The 13619-nt window shown below is 38.6% G+C and overlaps 1 protein-coding gene across 10 annotated transcripts in view; it reads right to left on the bottom strand.

Annotated features, from left to right (window-relative positions):
- Positions 1-13619, bottom strand: part of RBMS2 (RNA binding motif single stranded interacting protein 2) — a 78207-nt gene that overhangs the window by 42298 nt on the left and 22290 nt on the right. The window contains exon 2 of one of the 10 annotated variants that reach the window (XM_059886246.1): positions 7213-7293. The exons of 8 other annotated variants lie outside the window; for them this stretch is intronic. The gene's annotated coding sequence lies outside the window, so the exon portion shown is untranslated. Of the gene's footprint in view, positions 1-7212; positions 7294-12634; positions 12750-13619 lie in introns of those variants that run through there. One more of the 10 variants, XM_059886247.1, reaches the window with a different exon arrangement.

A 13619-nucleotide genomic window follows, 5' to 3' on the forward strand; every position in this document is an offset into this window, starting at 1 on the left:
TGTATAATAAATTAGACATGGGAAAGTATAGTGTCTAGCTTTAGTAACTGGATGGATGGCGGTATCATTCACTACTACTACAGAGATGGGGGGCAGAGCCAATCTGAGGACTACAAAGCAATCATCACATTTTGAATACATTAATTTTAATAATTTGTGAGACTTCTAGGAAAAAATACCAATTAAGAAGTTGGATACACAGAGGAGAAGTCTGATCTAGTAATTATCAGTAAACCTATTAGCATAGTAATAAGTGAAATTTAGGAAGAAGGTATATTTAGAGAGAGGGCAACAAAGCCTAAGGAACTAAAAATACTCAGAAACTGAGTAGGGTAATTGACAAGAAGGTCAAAAGAGGAGGAGGAAAGGGCAAGACCCAAGAAGGTGGTGTTACCAGAAGCAACAAAAGATAGCGATTCAAGAAATGGGGAATGGTCACCTCTAGCAACTCCACTAAGAGGTTACGTAAGATAAAAGACAACAAACAAACAAGATACTAATTGGATTTGTCAACTTTAAAGTACCATGGACTAGACCAAGCAGAAGAAAGAATCAGTGAGCCTGAAGAGAGATCATTTGAAATTATCCAGCCAGAAGGAAACAAAACAAAGCCAGAAGGAAGAGGAATGAAGAAAGCCTATGGGACTTACAGGGCACATTAACAGAAACAATCCACATACCACTGGAGTCACAGAAGAAGAGAGGGAGAAAGGGGTAGAAAGCTTATTCAAAAAGTAATGGCTGAGAACTTCTCAAATGTGGGGAGAGGTGTGGACATCCAGGTTCATTAAGCTAAAAGTTCATTTCAAAATGTCAATCCAAAGGTCCAAAATGACCTTCTCCAAGATGTATTACAGTAAAACCATCCCACATACCACAGAGCAACTAAGCCCGGCACCGTAACTACTGAAACCTGCACACCCTGGAGCCCATGCTCTGCAACCAGACAAGCCACTGCAATTAAAAGCCCACGCACCACAACTAGAGTAACTAACCTCTACTCGCAGCAACAATGAATGACCCACTGCAGTCAAAAAAATAAACACAAACAAAAAAACTTTTTTTTTTAAGTCAGAAAAAAAAAATGTCTCTCATACAGGAGAGTCTCCATAAGGCTACGAGTTGATTTCTCATCAGAAATATTGCACGCCAAGAGGGAATGGGACGATATATTCAAAATGCTGAAAGAAAAAAAAATGCAAAACAAGAAATACTTTACCTAACAAAGTTGTCCTTCAGAGGTGAAGGTGAAATACTTTCCCTAACAAAAGTTGAGAGTTCACCACCACTTAACCTGCCTTAACAACAAATGCTGAAAAGAATTCTTCAATCTGAAAAGAAAGGATACTAACTAATAACATGAAAATACACAACACACTGATAAAGGTAAACATAGATTCAGAATACTAGTCCTCTTGCCTGGAAAATCCCATGGATGGAGGAGCCTGGTAGGCTGCAGTCCATGGGGTGGCAAAGAGTCGGACACGACTGAGCGACTTCACTTTCACTTTTCACTTTCATGCACTGGAGAAGGCAATGGCAACCCACTCCAGTGTTCTTGCCTGGAGAGTCCCCGGGACGGGGGAGCCTGGTGGGCTGCCGTCTATGGGGTCACACAGAGTCGGAAACGACTGAAGCAACTTAGCAGCAGCTACAATAGTTTGTTAACGGATACACAATATAAAAGGATGTAAACTGTGATATGAAAAACATAAAATGGGGGGAGGTAAAAGGGTAGATTTTGTATGCGATCAAACTTGTTATCAGCTTAAAAATAGATTGTCACACCTGTAACATGTTTCAGGTGAGCTTGACGGTAACAACAAAACAAAAACCTATAATAGATATACGTAAGATAAAGAGAAGGGAATCAAAGTACATCATATCAGAAATTACCAATTTCAAAATAAGACAGTAAGAGAGGAGAGGAAGAAAGGAACTACAAGATGGCCAGAAAACCATTACCAAGATGGCAGTAGTAAGTCCTTAGTGTGTGTTAGCCGCTCAAGTCATGTCCAACTGTTTGCAACCTCATGGACTGTAACCCACCAGGCTGCTCTATCCATGGGATTTCCCAGGTGAGTATACTGGAGTGGGTTGCCATAATAAGTCCTTACTGAGTTATAATTACTTTAAATGTAAACAGATTAAACTCTCTAGTCAAAAGGCAAGAGTGAAGAGTGGCTGAATGCATTAAAAAAAAGGCCTGATGTTCATGCTGCCTACAAAGACTCACTTTGCTACAAGGACACACATAAGAACAAAATGAAGGCCTGGAAAAAGATATTCCATACAAATGGAAACCAAAATAAAGCAAGGATGACTATACTTATATCAGGGGGAAAAAAGTCAAAAACTGTAACAAGAGACAAAGAAAGTCATTATATGATTTTAAGAGAGTCAATTCATCAAGAGGATTCACAGCACTGGAAGGATTGATGCTGAAGCTGAAACTCCAATACTTTGGCCACCTGATGCAAAGAACTGACTCACTGGAAAAGATCTTGATGCTGGGAAAGATTGAAGACAGGAGGAGAAGGGAACGACAAAGGATAAGATGGTTGGATGGCATCACTGACTTGATGGACATTAGTGTGAGCAAGCTCTGGGAATTGGTGATGGACAGGGAAGCCTGGCATGCTACAGTCCATGGAGTCGCAAAGAGTCAGACATGACTGAGCAACTGGACTAAACTGAAAATATTAAGAGGACCTAAACATCAGAGCACCTAAAATATTAAGAATACCTAAAATATTAAGCAAATATTAACAGATCTGAGGGGAGAAACAGACAATACAATAATAGCAGAGGATTTCAATATCCCACTTTCAATAATGAACAGATCACCCAGACAGAAAATCAATGTAGAAACAATGGACTTGAACTATACTTTAGATCAAATAACTTAACAGACATATATAGTCTTCCATCTAAAAATAATAGATTACATCTTCAAGTGCACCTGGAACATTCTCCAGGATAGAGCACATGAGGTCACAAAAAGTCTCAGTAAATTTAAAAATATCGTAACTATACCAAGTATCTTTTCTGACCAATACGGTATAAACTAGAAATAAATAACAGATGGAAAACTGGAAAATTCACGAATGTGTGGAAATTAAACACACCCCTGAACAACCAATGGGTCAGAGATGAAGTAAAAAAAAATCTTGAAACAAAAATGGAAACACAACGGACAAAAACTCATGGGATGCAGCAAAAATAGAGCACAGAGGGAAGTTAATGCCCATGTTAAAAAGAAAAAAAAATCTCAAACTACCTCAAGAAAAAGAAGGACATATTAAGCCCAAAGTTAGAAGAAAGAGGGAGATAACAAAGATCAGAGCAAAAATAAATAAAATCAGGAATAGAAAGACAATGGGAAACTAAGCGTTAGTTTTTTAAAAAAGATAAAATTGACAAGCCTTGAGCTAGACTTACAAAGAAAAGAGGACTCAAAGAAATACAATTTAAAATGAAAGAGGAGATATCACAAAAACACAGAGGATCATAAGACACAATCATATGCCATCAAATTGGACAACCTAGAAGCAATGAATAAGTTCCTAGAAATGTATGATCTACCAAGTCTTAGTAATAAAAAATATAGAAAACCTGAACAGACTAATAAGACCGACAACCTCCAGAACTAGATGACTTCACAAGTGAATTCTACGAAACATTCAAAGAATTAACACCAATTCTCAAACTCTCCCAAAAAACTCAATAGAAGGGAACACTCCCAAACTCAGTTCATGAGACCAACATTACCCTGATACCAAAGCCAAATGAGGATACTACAAGAAAACAACAGGCCAACATCCATGACGAGGATAAATGCAAAAATTCTTAATAAATACTACCAAAACAAATTCAACAGCACGTTAAAAGGATCATATACCAAGATCAAGTCTTTTTTAATACTTATTTATTTTTGGCTGTGTGGGGTCTTCGTTGCTGCAAGCCGGCCTTCTCTAGTTGCCATGCACAGGCTTCTCATCATGGTGGCTTCTCTTGTTTCAGAGCATGGGCTCCAAGATGTGGGCTTCCGTAGTTGTGGCGGATGGGCTCGTTTGCCCCACAGCATGTGATATCTTCCGGGACCAGGGATCCAAACACTGTTCCTTGCATTGCAAAGTAGATTCTCAACCACTGGACCACTAGGGAAGCCCCAAGGACACATTTTATTATTGAGATTGAATAGGTTGCTTTTCATTTTGTTTGAACATTTGAAAGAATTTAGTCTTAAATGGGGCTTCCCAGGTGGCACTAATGGTAAAGAACCCAATGAAGGAGATGTAAAGAGATGTGGATTCAATCCTGGATGGGAAATATCTCCTGGAGAAGGGCATGGCAACCCACTCCAGTATTCATGCCTGGAGAATCCCATGGACAGAGGAGCCTGAAAGGCTACAGTTGGTCCACAGGGTCACAAAGAGTCAGACATGATTGATGCAACTTAGCACCCATGCAGTCTTAAACACTTTCTGATTTAAAAATTTTAGGACCTCCCTGGTGGCTCAATGGTAAAGAATCTGCCTGCCAATGGAGGAGACACAGATTTGATCCCCGGGCCAGGAAGATCCCACATGCCAAGGAGCAACTAAGCCCATTACCCACAACTACTGAGCCTGTGCTATAGAGCCGGGAAGCCACAACTGCTGACGCCTGCATGTCTAGAGCCCGTGCTCTGCGACAAGAGAAGTCACTGCAATGAGAAGCTTGTGTGCTGCAACTAGAGAGTAGCCCCCACTCACCACAACTAGAGAAAAGCCTGAGCAGCAACAAAGACCCAGCACAGCCAAAAATAAATAAAATTAAATTTCAAAAGCCTTTACAAATTTTTTAAAACTTTTATATATCAAGATGCTTTTTTCTTTTCATTGTAGAACTTGTTTATAAAAATTCACTTCCTGAAAGAGAAATATTTGCAAATCATATACCTGACAGGGTATTAATATCCAAAATATATACAGAACCCCTAAAACTCAATAACAACAAAAAAAACCCACTTTAAAAATGGGCAAAGGGCTTCAGTATTTCTCCAAAGAAAATATACAAATGCCCGATTAGCACTTGAAAAGATGATCAACATCACTAATCATTAAATAAATACAAATCAAAATTATAATGAAGTACCTCTCACAACCATTAGGATTGCTACTATCAAAAAAATAGAATATAAGTGTTGGCAAGGATTCGGAGAAATCAGAACTTGTGCACTACTGGTAGGAACATAAAATGGTATAGCCACTAAGGAAAATAATATGGTAATTCCTCAAAAAATTAAAAATAGAATTACCATATAATCCAGCAAGTCGAATTCTGGGACTATACCCAAAAGAACTGAAAGCAGAGTCTGAAGAGCTATTTATACACCCAAGTCCACAGAAACACTATTTACAATAACCAAAAGAAGGAAGTAACTCAAGTATCTCTCACAGATGAATGGATACACAAAATGTGGTATGTACATTCAATGTAATATTATTCAGCCTTAAAAAGCAAGGAAATCTTGATATATGTTACAACATAGATGAACTTTGAAAACATTATGCTAAGTTATATAAGTCAATCACAAAAAGACAAATACTGTATGACTACATTTATATGAAGTACTTACAGAACTCATAAAAGATAGAAAGTAGGAGTAGTTGCCAATAGTTTGGGGGGAGGGGAGAATGGGGGAGTCATTTAATGGGGTAGTTTCAGTTCTGCAAGATGAAGAGTTCTACTAGAGACTGGCTGCACAATGTAAATGTATCATACTTAACACCATTACAATGGATACTTAAAAATGTATGGCAAAGTTTGTTATATATATTTTACAATTAAAAAATAAAAAGCAAATATTGAGAAAAAGAGTGGAATGTAATGAAGCAGAGATTTTAGAGGAACTACTTTTTCAAGAAGGTGGATTGTAAAAGGGATCAGAAAAATGGGACAGTAACTTGGCAGAAGAAATGGGATCAAGCAGGATTTCCATTGTTCTGTTTTAAGATGAGAGAAACTATAAGCTTGTTTATATGCATACAGGAAGAAAAAGAGACCCCACTCCTACGTATAAACTCCAAAGAAATTTTTACACAACTGTGCCACATATATGATAATATTCTGAGCAGCTATGTTAGGAACAGCAAAAACAAACAAGCCTGGAATAGTCCAAAAGCTCACTGGTGGAACAATGGATAAATTATGGTATATTTACAAAATGAAATATTATACAGGAAAAAATGAATAAAATATACAACATGAATGAATCATGAAGATGTAATACTGAATGGAAACAAACAGAAGACTGTGTTGCAATAAGACAATAAAGCAGTGGTTGACAGCACAGATTAGGAGCCAACGATCTGAGTTCAAATCCCAGCTGGGCCATTCACCAGTAACGTGATTATTAAGCTCTCTGTAGTTCATTTTTTCTCATCTGTGAAACAGGCAAAATAATCATGAAACTGTCATGAGGATTAAATTATATATGTAAAGCACTTAGAACAATGTAAAAAAGCAAATTAAACATGATTTTAAACTGTATTTTTAAAAAGCAATAGAATGATAAATATAAAATTTAAGAGCAGTGACCTTTAGAAGGGAGGCAGGCAGTGGGATGAGAAAAACTCTTAAGTATACGTAATTTACAGGCAATGATTCTAGTTCTTAAGCTGGAAGATGGGTTTACAGGTGTTCTTCTTTCTTAATTATTGTATTTATTTCTGGCTGTGCTGGGTCTTTGCCGCTGCGAGGGCTTTTCTCCAGCTGTGGCGAGCAGGGTCTACTCTCTCGTAGTAGTAGCACGTGAGCTCTCATTGTGGTGGTTTCTCTAGTTGTGGAGCACAGGTTCTAGGGTGTGTGGACTTAAGCAGCTGCAGCTCGTGGGCTCAGGTGTTGTATCTCCTGGGCTCAAGAGCACAGGCTTAGTAGTTGTGGCAAATGGGATCTTCCTGGATTAGGAATCAAACCCACGTCTCCTGCATTGGCAGGCGGATTCCTTACCATTGAGCCACCAGGGAAGCCCACAGGTGTTCCTCTTATTATTACGCTTTATCAGTTCAGTTCAGGGAAACTGATGGACAGTTTCCCTGTGATGGACAGTTTCCCTGTCCATCACCAACTCCCAGAGCTTACTCAAACTGATGTCCATCGTGTCAGTGATATCATCCAACTATCTCATCCTCTGTCATCCCCTTCTCCTCCCACCTTCAATCTTACCCAGCATCAGGGTCTTTTCCAATGAGTCAGTTCTTCGCATCAGGTGGCCAAAGTACTGGAGTTTCAGCTTCAGCATCAGTCCTTCCAAAGAATATTCAGGAATGATTTCCTTTAGGATGGACTGGTTGGATCTCCTTGCAGTCCAAGGGACTCTCAAGAGTCTTCTCCAACACAGTACAAAAGCATCAGTTCGGTGCTCAGCTTTCTTTATAGTCCAACTCTCATATCCGTACATGATACACTTTATAGTTACATGTAATCTTTTGTGTTATTAAATAATATATTAAATATAATAAAAGAGAAGTAATGGAAGGAAATAAATTGGAGACAGCTAGTATATATAACTCTTAAAAAAACAATTCTTTCAAGATAGTTTATATACAGGGAAGAAGAGAAATGGAACAGCAGCTGAAGAAAGAAATGGCACCAAGAGAAAGGGTTTTTTTTGGTTGTTGTTGTTGTTTTTGTTTTTTTTTAATAAAAGAAATAACAGTCTATTTACATAGGTCCTAGCACATTCTGGAGCTATTTAATGAATGTGAGTCCGATGAACAAATAAATAGTAAGGCCATTCCAAAAGGAAGGAACAACAACAAAAAAGTATCGGAGGCTGAATACTACATGAAGCACAAAGACAACAGAATCAGAGAATAGGAGGGGTTATGAAGAAACACATACATTCGGAAAGTATCAAGTAACTGATCATGAACCTTTTCACATTTTGGCTTCTGTATCTCCCATCTTTAAGAAAATTCTCCCCACACTACCACTATCTTCTTTCAGCCTTTATCTCATTTCTCTGCTCCCCATCTTTTTAAAATAACTTGGGACTTCTCTGGTGGTCCAGTGGCTAAGATTTCATGCTCCTACTGCAGGGGGCCCGGGTTTGATCCCTAGTCAGGGAACTAGATCCCACATGTCACAACTAAGACCCAGCACAACCAAATTAAAAAAATAAAGAAAATATTAAAAAATAAAAACAACTTTATTGAGATGTAATTCACATACCACGCAATTAACCCATTTAAAATATAATTTCAATGGTATTTGGATCACTATAATCAATTTTAGAACATTTTCATTACCCCAAAAAGAAACCCAATACCCCATTGCTGCTGCTGCTAAGTCGCTTCAGTCGTTTCTGACTCTGTACGACCCCACAGACGGCAGCCCACTAGGTTCTGCTGTCCCTGTGATTCTCCAGGCAAGAATACTGGAGTGGGCTGCCATTTCCTTCTCCAATGCATAAAAGTGTAAAATGAAAGTGAAGTCGCTCAGTCGTGTCCTACTCCTAGCGACCCCATGGACTGCAGCCTACCAGGCTCCTCCATCCATGGGATTTTCCAGGCAAGAGGACTGGAGTGGGGTGCCATTACCTTCTCCCAATACCCATTACCAGTCACTTTTCTTTCCCTCTGAACTCTCCTACTCCATCTCTAGGGAGCTGCTAATCTCCTTTCTATCTCTGATTCTGGACATTTCATACAAATGGAAGCATCAAATACAGCTGATCCTTGAACAACACAGATTTTAACTTCACGGGTCCACTTACATGTGGATTTTCTGCTATTGGTTTAATCTGAGGATGCAGAACTATGGATATGGAGGAGTCATGGATACAGAGGATCAAATATAGCTTATATGTGGATTTTCAACTGAACAGGGCTGGTGTTACAAGCCCCGCAATGTTCAAGGGTCAAATGTATGTGGTCTTTCGTGACTGGCTTCTTTCACTAACATAATTTTTTCAAGGTTCTTCCATTTTGTAGACTGTATCAGTACCCTATTACTTTTTCTTTTTTTGGCCACATCACACGGCAGGTAGGATCTTAGTTCCCCAAGCAGAGATCAATTCCATGCTCTTGAGTCCTAACCAGTGGACTTCCAGGGAAGTCCCAGTACTCTTACTACTTTTTAATCACTGAATAAAATCCAAAATTCCATTGTATGGGTAAATATAGTATTTTACTTATCCATTCATCAGTTGATGGATATATGGATTGTTTCTACTTTTTGGCTATAATGAATAATGCTGTTATGAACATGATGTACAGGCTTTCTGTGTGGACATTGTTTTAATTTCCCTTGGGTATATACCTAGGAGTGTGTTTAACCTTTTAAGGAACTGCCAAAATGTTTTTCAAAGCAGCTGCACCATTTTACATTCCTATCAGCAGGTTATAAGGGTACAATCACATCACGCTATTATCTGTGTTTTTGATTACAACCATCCTTGTGGGTGTGAAGTGTTATCTCACTGTGGTTTTTATTTCCTTGATGGCTAATGACGCTGGACATCTTTTCATGGCTATTTGTAGATCTTCTTTGATGAAATATCTATTCAGACATTTTGCCTGTTTTTTAAATTTTTTTCCTGCATTTTCATCTTAATCCAAATTCTTAAAAGATCAGTCTATATTTACCATCTATACTTCCTTACTTTCATTCACTCAACAACCCACTCCAACCCTGCTTTTACTCCCCAATCTGAAATTGCTTGTTAAAGTCACCAACCACCTCTCCACTATTCATCAGCCTTCATCTTCCAGGATTAACTCTTATGGTTTGCACATCTGCATTTTAATTCTATTCATCATGACTATTCATCAGTCTTCATCTTCCAAGATTAACTCTTATGGTTTGCACATCTGCATTTTAATTCTAGCTGACTTTTTTTTGGCCACATTGAACACCCACAGCATGTGGGATCTTAGTTCTCTCACCAGGGACTGAAACCAGGTGCCCTGCATTGGAGATGTACCATCTTAACCACTGGTCCACCAGGGAAGTACCTGACTTCTTATTCTGATTTATATTTTCTTCTGTCTTATTTCTTTTCTATATTTTCCTGTCTTACAGCATATTTCCTTAGGCGATTAGAAATGTAAACCACCAACCAAAGAGTATCGCCAGAGAACTGCAGATAACACAACTGGTTCAAGTAGAGTCAGTGTAATGACAGCGTGCAGGGGAGGTGGGGGAGATAAGGTAAGCTGAACCAACAGTGGGCACTAGGCTAAGGATTTGGATTTTGTTTAGCAGGTAATATACACCCATCCAGCAATGCAGGAGACCCAGGTTTGATCCCTGGGTCAGGAAGATCCCCTGGAGAAGAAAATGGCAACGCACTCCAGGATTCTTGCATGGAAAATCACACGGACGGAGGAGCCTGGCGGGCAACACCCCATGGGGTCGCAGAGTCAGACATGACTGAGCAACTAACACACATATGCCCATCAAAGGTTTTTACACAAGAAATGCTCAGCACTATACTGTTGGAATGTTGGAAGATTATTCTGGTAGCGGGTATAAAATTACTTGGGGACAAGGGGTAGGGAGTGGAGAAACAGGAGACGAGGAGATCCTGTGGGATGTTTATTACTGTAGTAATACAGGTCTAAGTTAGTGTAGTAGAGCTAAAAAAGGGGGAATCAATGGAGAGACATTACCAGTAAACTTTAACCAACTGAGTTCCCTTTATTACCGATAACCAGAACTATTAGCTGCCACTGGTCATGAGACGTTGGACTTTAAAAGTTCCACCAGGGAATTCTCTGGCAGTCCAGTGGTTAGGACTCCGTGCTTCTACTACAAGGGGCACAGGTTCAATCCTCGGTGGGGAAACTAAGATCCCACATGCCACACATTGTGGCCAAAAAACAAATTAAATAAAAGTTCTACTAAATTTGATTCAGTGGAAACTAGATGAAAATGTAGCTAACACACAAAAATTCTCTCTCCCTGTTAGAAGTATAAACAATTCTAGTATTGCTTCCCACTTTCTGCTCTCCTGAGTTAACTCTTCCAAAGACTTCAGGTAACTCAAACTTCTTAAAGGGTGAAAATCTGGCAATGCCTACCAGCCAGTTCTGCTCTCATCACGGCCTCTGCTCCTCCACCCCACCCAACTCCCCACAACTCCACACCCCAATATGGCCTTCAATATGTTAAGATCAAGAAGAAATAGAAACTTATGCAAAATAGGTCAGGGAAGGCAAATTATCCCAAGTTAAACAAAGTCTCTTTTCTTTTTTTCCAAAGGGAATGGTTGTTGATGCTCCGAGGAGTTAACTTATAATAACACATGCCAGAAAGATGATGTCAGGGAAGGTGTGGTTAGGCTCTTTACAAGTCTGAAATTCCTTTACTCACAAACACTTCCTCTTTCAGTCTCACCTATACACAAATCTCTCTACTGAGGCAACTCTTTCCAAAGTTGAAGGAAGTGTTGAGACCTTAGAACTCTGATCTTTTTAACCTTTAGTCTTTTCTTTTTTTTAAGAACTAAGAATAATTAAGATAGATTTTTTTTTTAAATACCATAATTTTTCAGAATCTCTCTTTGAAATTCACATTTTCTCCTTTCTATGATTTAGAATTCTCTAGGCAAGAATACTGGAGTGGGTTGCCATTTCCTTCTCCAGGGGATCTTCCCGACCCAGGGATCAAACCAGTGTGTCCTGAATTAGCAGGCAGATACTTTACCACTGAGCCACCAGGGAAGCCCTTGTGATTATTTAATTCCATTAAAAAGAATGGATATTCAACAGTACATCCTGAGAAAGAATGTGTGTGCCTTTATCAGGCATTATACATTTGTTGATTGTATACCTATATTTACAACAGCCAAGAAAGAGTAAGAAAACTGTAATTGTCCTTGGCTCGTCAGGAAACAAATTCTCTGATAAAATATACAAATATGTTTCAAAATAAAACAATCCTTTTTTTTTTTTTGCCAAATTGCAGGACTTACACGATGTGAGTTCCCTGACCAGGGATTGAACCCCAGCCATGGCAGTAAAAGCACTGAGTCCTCACCACTGGACTGCCAGGAAAGTCCCCAAACAATTCTACTTTTAAAAGACATTAAATAAAAATTAATCAAGTTACAAAAATGCTGTACAAATAAATCTTTTCACACTGAGCTCACTCAAGAAATTATTTTTATTCCACTAACCAGAAGTGACAACTACAGTAAATTATGATATAAAAATACTCCTTAAAGAAAATGGATCTCTACAAATCTGTTACTTACAGATTTTGGTACAACAAAATGATGGAAAAGAAAAGCAGATATTTATAATGTATACCTTTTCAAAAATTTAAAATTTTATTTCAGTTTTTCAAATGTTCCAGAGATCTCCAAAACTTTTCACATTGACTTGTTCTACCTGACAAACTTAGGTATTAATAGAAACGGCAAATAAGCCAATGTCAAAATTAAAACTTTGAAAAAAGTCTGGTAGAATAGACAAAGCAAGCTGCTACTAATTACTTCCCTTACCAGGTGGGATTTAGGTAAGTAACTTCAGGACATGAAGGGAAGATTTTTTGTTTTATATACCTCTTTATGCTTAAATTTTAAAAATAAATATGTCTTACGTTTATTACTAAAAACTAACAACTTATTTTAAAAACTAACCTTCAGTATATAAACAGCCAGATTACATGATCAGATTCACTCCAAACATTCTTCTCAAAAAATGAACACATTAAGCTGTACATATCAACAAAAAGACAAATAGTAACGTAGCAATCACTTCATTTAAATAGGGCCAACACCTACAAACCTATATATACACACAAGGTGTCATAGTCACAAAGTGATGTCATCATAATGCTGACCTATAAGAACCCAAAGAACATTTGACAAATACCCTGAATAATTACGATCTACCCCATCCCAGGTTTCTTAATGCGCTTCTCAAACCTTACAAGTTATCAGAAAGAGATATATTTGAATCCCAGTCCACAATAATAACCCTCATCCCCTAAACCAGTGGTCCCCAACCATTTTGGCACCAGGGCCTGGTTTCGTGAAAGACAATTTTTCCACAGATTGGCGTGAGAGATGGTTTTTGGATGATTCAAGAGCATTACATTCATTGTGCACTTTCTTTCTATTATTCCTACATCAGCTCCACCTCAGGGCATCAGGCATTAGATCCCAGAGGTTAGGGACCCCTGCCCTACAATATCCTAGATTTAGAAGCTGGTTAAATGTTTCCTATACAACAAGCGGAAAAGGAAGTACAGAGCTAAGAAACAAGAATATTTTAGATATCATCAAATACATGGGTACTAATAGGAAAAAAACAATTTCTGGAATTCATTTTACTGTATTTTAATGGGTAATCTGAGAGACTTGGAGGGAAAAAATTAGGAAGGAAACTTTTACACGGTACTATACAAGATTTGACGGAGAAGGCAATGGCACCCCACTCCAGTACTCTTGCCTGGAAAATCCAATGGATGGAGGAGCCTGGTGGGCTGCAGTCCATGGGGTCGCTAAGAGTTGGACACGACTGAGCGACTTCACTTTCACTTTTCACTTTCATGCATTGGAGAAGGAAATGGCAACCCACTCCAGTGTTCTTGCCTGGAGAATCCCAGGGACGGGGGAGCCT

The sequence above is a fragment of the Bos taurus genome, chromosome 5, assembly GCF_002263795.3.
Source record: "Bos taurus isolate L1 Dominette 01449 registration number 42190680 breed Hereford chromosome 5, ARS-UCD2.0, whole genome shotgun sequence".
Lineage (NCBI taxonomy): Eukaryota > Metazoa > Chordata > Mammalia > Artiodactyla > Bovidae > Bos > Bos taurus.